We start from the raw sequence: 6,000 nt of genomic DNA, 5'->3' as shown, positions 1-6,000 counted from the left end.
AGGGGCCAAAAATCTGGATGGTGGTTCTGTGTAATTTTAGTGTGCACAGTGTTGGACAGCTCATCATTGGTGAGTGAACCAATTTTTCAGTAATCTTTGTCACAGCAGGCAAGATAGAAATTGGTCTGTAATTTGTAATCATTACTACTTTGCTTGAGATTAATCCTGGATCACCCAGAGTGAAAAAAGATGCCTTCCAACCTCGGGAAGGACCATTCCCTATTCAGAGGCCACTGAGGCTTGCTGTTCACAAAGCACATTTTGTCTTGACCATCCTTCTTTTTTATGTCAGATGAACTTTTATCTATGTTCTGTTTTTCTCAACAAGACTGAATACTCCAGACCTTTTTCATAAAGAAATTTTCTCAATTCTTAACACTATAAAAGAGATTGGAGGACGGAGGGTGAGCTTTGGAGTTTTCCTATTGATAGATTTTTCAGAAGAGGCAAAAACTGCTGCTATAATGCATGCAAGTAGGTGTGAGCAGTGAATAGAAATATCCTTTATTGATACAGAAGGGCTCTATTTACTAGCAGGTAGTTAATATGAGAAATCTGGGCTGAAGGATACTGTAATTCTGAAGATCTGAGTTGGCTTCTGAAAGAAGAGCATTGACAAAGCAACCCAGTCATTCTAGCACTGCACTATATATAGTGAAACCTGTGCATTGGAAACCTCTGATATTAAAAATGATTTCTTAGCTAACCTCTGTAAGGTAGTGCCAAGGTTTCTTATACAGTGTTGTGGGTAATTTTTTTGTTTGATTTGGTTTTTTTGTTCTGCTTTGTTTTTTTTTCACCGCCCTCCCTCCCTGCCTCCAGTTAAAAGCCTCTTTCATTTGGTCATTGATTTCCTTCCTTACCTCTCTATGCCAACTGTCTTCACAGAATAAAGGAGCCCTGACCTAGAGTTCAGTGTTCTGATATAAAATGCTCTTATTTTGACATCAGATTGTTTGCTTTAATATTGAAGGCCTTCAAAATAAAGAGATTATAGTAAAAGGAAAAAAAGGAAAACAAAAGAAAGTGAGTGAAATGTGAATCAGTTACAGGGATAGCTGAGGGATACTGATATTGCAAACAATAACTGTGGTCGTAGTAGTCATCAGATATTGCATTGTTGCATTTCCAGTAGGAAAGATAAGTGTTAAATCTATTGTACATTTTTGATCAGCCCTTTTCAAGAATGCTAAATTCAGTGTAGGATGGGTGAGAGAATTCTTCTGGAGTGCTAAGGATAGTGGAGAACTAATTTTATGACAAAAGAAAGAAGTTATGGAACTTGAAGGGCAGTGTAGAAATACAAGCAGATATGAATGGCCTGCAATTAAACTGGACATGAGAAAGTTCTTCCCATCATGTGCCATTTTGGTGTGTGCACATATCTGTACTGTGTTACAGCAGTCACTAAGTAATCTAGGAGGGCCTTGCCAGTGTGTTTCCTATACTGAGGTGTTCCTAAAGAGCTGTATTCATGTCGTTTTATTGGATTGGATGAAATGTCTGAATAACATGTTGAGATCTCAATTTTCAATGAGTAAGAATGTGAATTGCAGTACATATGTAATTTAAAGCAAACTTTAGGGTTAGGAATATTTAAATAACTGGTTTTGGTTAACTTTTCTCTTTATCTGTAAACATCAGAGTTACTGAGCCTACTATAAAAAGAGCAGCATGAAATTCTAGGAAAAAAGTCTTATGTAAATTACTGTCATCACTTAATCACTACTTCTTTTATTTAATTGAGAAGCTAGAAGCATCTATCTTGTACTTCAAATTTAATATAATTCCAAGCAAGTGATACTGATAAATTTGAATTTTTCTAATATACTCTTTTAACCCATTGTTGTTAAATTAACTGTTGGAGTGTAGCTTGGTTTTAAATTTACGTTATTTTTGTGTTTGATGTGGGATGACTAACTGAACTGAGCTCCCCACAGAATCAGGGGGAATGTGGCAGCTTTGTCACCTGTTTTAGAGAGATTCTTTGTCTAACTGGGATGTCTCTGGCTTGGACACCTTCCAAGATGATTGTCATTTATCATTTGTGGTGTTCTATTATGGATTTCTCACAATCCTTCCTGATAGATCTGTTTATTTAATTATGCACCAAGATGAGAGGAAAAAATGTCTTGGGTGTTTAGGAAGAGGGTCTGTGGCTCTGACAAGAGCTGGACAAGAGCTGTGTCCTGCTCCTGGCTCTGGCTGAAGGGTGTCCCTCCAGAAGGACACGGCAGGAGCGTGCTGGCGCTGTTTGGAGCATGGATTAAACATGTGAGTACCCTCTGTCTCTGCTTTTTCTCTCTTTATGCTCCAAGAACACAGCACATATTGGGCAGAGGTAGAGGGAGATTGAGCAAAGAGTGTCTATTTCTATCTGATTTCTTCAAATATTTCTAAGTACAATGATTTTGCATGCCTTTCCTTGTTGCCCACTCTCTCTGCACACTGTGACTCAGGGATGTGTAGCTGGCAGGAACTGAGTAGTTCCTCCTGATGCTAGGTAATTTATAATGTGAATATTTATCTAGAAAAATTGGGGAAGAAGGGATATTGTGTCAGCAAAGTGCTCGGTGGAGATAGTTGGACATTCACAAAAAAATGAAGTTTGTTTCTGCTTCCATGCACACAAGAGATGTTCTCAGGTATAGTTTGGACTTAATTAATTTTTGCTGTTGTCTCATTTTCTATGTTCCTTTGTTGCCTGATCAATTTTTTTTTTGTTATTTGAACTTGTTCTTTTTTTCTTCTGAAACTGATATGTGCATAAGCTGTAGTAATAATAGCTGGAGATTTTGCATCTGGCACTCATTCTACTGTGAACTGAATGTATTATTTTTTTAGACTCTTTACCCTTTACAAAAACATTGATAGATATATGCATATATGTATATGCATATATGTATATGCATATCATATACAAATCCCACATCTGGTTAAAGAATATTTGATTAAAAAAATCCCATGGCTAATTTTTTACATTTCAGAATTCAGCAATTGTAAGGAATTAGGGGTGGATACTTTTCTGCAGACATCCTAATAAAAATCAAAACAGGAACTACTCCATAGCAACCTAATTCCTTTAAATTTTAATAAAGAAAGAACAATCAAAAAATGATTAAGATATAAACCTTCTAAACTGAAGTTCTGAGTTGGACAAAATATTCTCAATCTGTATAGGTTTGCATTTTGCATTGCCCACAGGGCTGTTTCTTTTCCTCCATCAGATGAGCCTGTGTTACTTTTCTTGGACTCGAGAAGAAGCTGTGTGACCTGCAGGGGAGCCAGGAACTCCTTCCCTGCCACTGGGAGCAGATCTGGGTTGCTCTCTTTCTGTTCCTTGCTTTCTTCTAATTCCATGTTGAGGTGTTCAAAGGAGGTGGTCTGGAGAGGACCTCTCCCAGTGCAGTCCAGTTCTCTGTCAAGACTCCTCTTTGCTGCTGCCAAACAAAGTGAACTAGTTTGTTTTGTTTGTGAATGTTATTCACTGGGAATACTTCAGAAATGAAATGTCACATCAGTACTGACAGCAGGTGAATTGTGCAGCGTGTGCTACTTGTAAGCAGTCCATAACAGTTCTCATTCAGCCTTGTGGATACCAACTTTTGCTTTCACAGTATTGGAGAGCTAAATGCTTGCTTTCTTAATGCAGACTGAGGTTTGTAGTTTTCCTTAGTGCAATAAATGACCATGACTTATAAAATGCTAGCAGCTGACATTGTCATGACTTTATTATGCAGAGAGATTTTTATAACCTACTCTTTCCATTAGTACAGTTTTCATCAATTGTATACAAGCATGTATAGTGATAGTTATTTTTTTGTACTCTCTCAGAAGTCTTCATGCATCTATCCTTTTGTAAATATATGAAGCTGTAGACAGAAAAGCCACAAAGAGAATTGTTAAATCAGACTCTATGTGCTTTGCCAAACGAAGGAAAAGTTCAAACTGCATTGTAGATATAGTGCAAATTAATTTCTTTGCAGCTATAGACACTGATCCATGGTCTAATAAAGACCATTTTAATTCTGTTCTCTCTTCAAGGCTTTACAGCCCTGTCTGTCTGTCTGTGAATTCTTATCATTATTGTAGCAGATAGGTTGAGAACCTGGATCACCCTGGGAAGCTGGTCAGGATCTGAATAGGGCCCAAAACCAGCACAAACTGCAGGCCATTTCAAAAATATTGCAAAAAAAAAGAGTACTGGATTAAAGAATTATTTTAAATAAAACCTCAAATGTTCCTCTTTATGTGAACTCTTCTTTTGAAAATAATTAAAAAATGAAGTCAGTTACAATATGTTTGAAAGTGCTGGGGGAGGAAGAAAAAAAGACAGTGTTCACAAAGACTAATTGAAGCACAGAGATAGGTATCTTTCTGTATGTTCCATTTATTATTTTTCACCACTTGTTTTATTAACATGCATCTAGAGTTACATGTTGCTTTAATCTCCTTGATTAAGACTTGCTGAAAGGATCTGTCATTATTTATTGTCTGGGTGCCTCAGGTCCCACTTTTTGTTTTACATTAGCCTTGCCAAGTACTTCTTGAAAAGGGAATACTGTAGTTGTAGTAAAGTTTAGCATAACTGAATTTATTTAAAAAACCCAAACAACAAACCAGAAAACTAAATCAATTATGTGATTGTATGATTAAGGCTGAGGACCCCACTTTCCTACCACCGATACGCAGTAAATTCTTTTGAACAGGTTTCCAGAGCTGTTTTCTGTGCTGTTGTCTTGACATAAGTTTGCTTGACCATTTTTTTTTTGCTGATGAAATGCCTGTGTTTTTTTCTCCTTTAGTAAATACATGTCTTCAAAGCTGAGGTGAATTCTTTTTAGTCAGAGTTAAGTCATCTTGCCAGTGCTTTGCTGCTGAGTCACATTTAAATGGTTCATTGAGGCAAGTTTCTAGAAAGAAATTCACAAGAGTTTACTATGATTTCAGCTCAAGAGGGGAAAATATGTTTTTAATGTAGGATAGGTCTTTTTTCCCTGTTAGTGAGTTCAGGAAGATACTTAACGGGAGAATGAAATAAAGGCCCATTGTAAAGGTACCTAACTCATCATTACCACATGCAGGCTGTACATTTCTGCTGCACTGTTGTCTTTGATATTATGAACTGAGGTTGATTTTTTTTATCCTAATTTTTTTTTTCAAGAATATATACAGAATGATATAATTTAAGGCATATTTCAAACATATGGTAGAAGTATTTGTATGCATGAAAATACCACCCTGGCTCCCCAAACTAGACATAGATACTGTATTTTGATTTTTCTTTGTGTGTGAGTGTATTGGAGAGAGGTTCCAGCTATGAAAGACTCCAGTTACAATACCTATTGGTTAGGGAACATGAGATCTGCTTGGAGAATTGGCAGCTAAAAATGTCATTTACATATTCTGCTCTCTTAATACTTCAGGTTAGTAAGAACTGCTGTAAGAAAATATTTTAGGATATAGATATTTAGAACAGTTGGATTACTTTTGACAACAGTGCAAGGAATCAATTCAAAGCTGATTTTCCTCTTTTGTTCACCGAGGACCTGCAGAATCTAAGATAAAAATGGCAGTTGTCCTGAGGGCACCCTGAGGCATGTCATTAAAATTGGAATTTGATCCTCTTTTCATGGTTACTTGGGACAATCAACCACAGAAAACCTGAAAACTCATCAGTTTTCAAAAAAAAAATGACATGCCCTTGACTTTGTCAGTTTGAATTCTGTGTGCAAGATTTGAGTATTTCAGAATCCCTTTAGATGTCACTCTGTCTTCAAGAATACAAACATTGTGCTTTGTATTATACCAAAGATGCAGTACTTCTAAACATTTCTGAGCACTTACCTTATTTATGGCAAGGGAAAAGCTAAATTATAGTCATCAAAATGAAATGCTTTTTTAATTGAGATTTTAAACTGCTAATTATAAGAAATAGGATTGTATGGACTCCAGGTTTTTTTAACAAAATGAAAAATTTGACTGTCTGAACTGATATGG

Source organism: Prinia subflava, chromosome 10, assembly GCF_021018805.1.
Source record: "Prinia subflava isolate CZ2003 ecotype Zambia chromosome 10, Cam_Psub_1.2, whole genome shotgun sequence".
NCBI lineage: Eukaryota > Metazoa > Chordata > Aves > Passeriformes > Cisticolidae > Prinia > Prinia subflava.
This window is presented reverse-complemented; position numbering follows the sequence as displayed.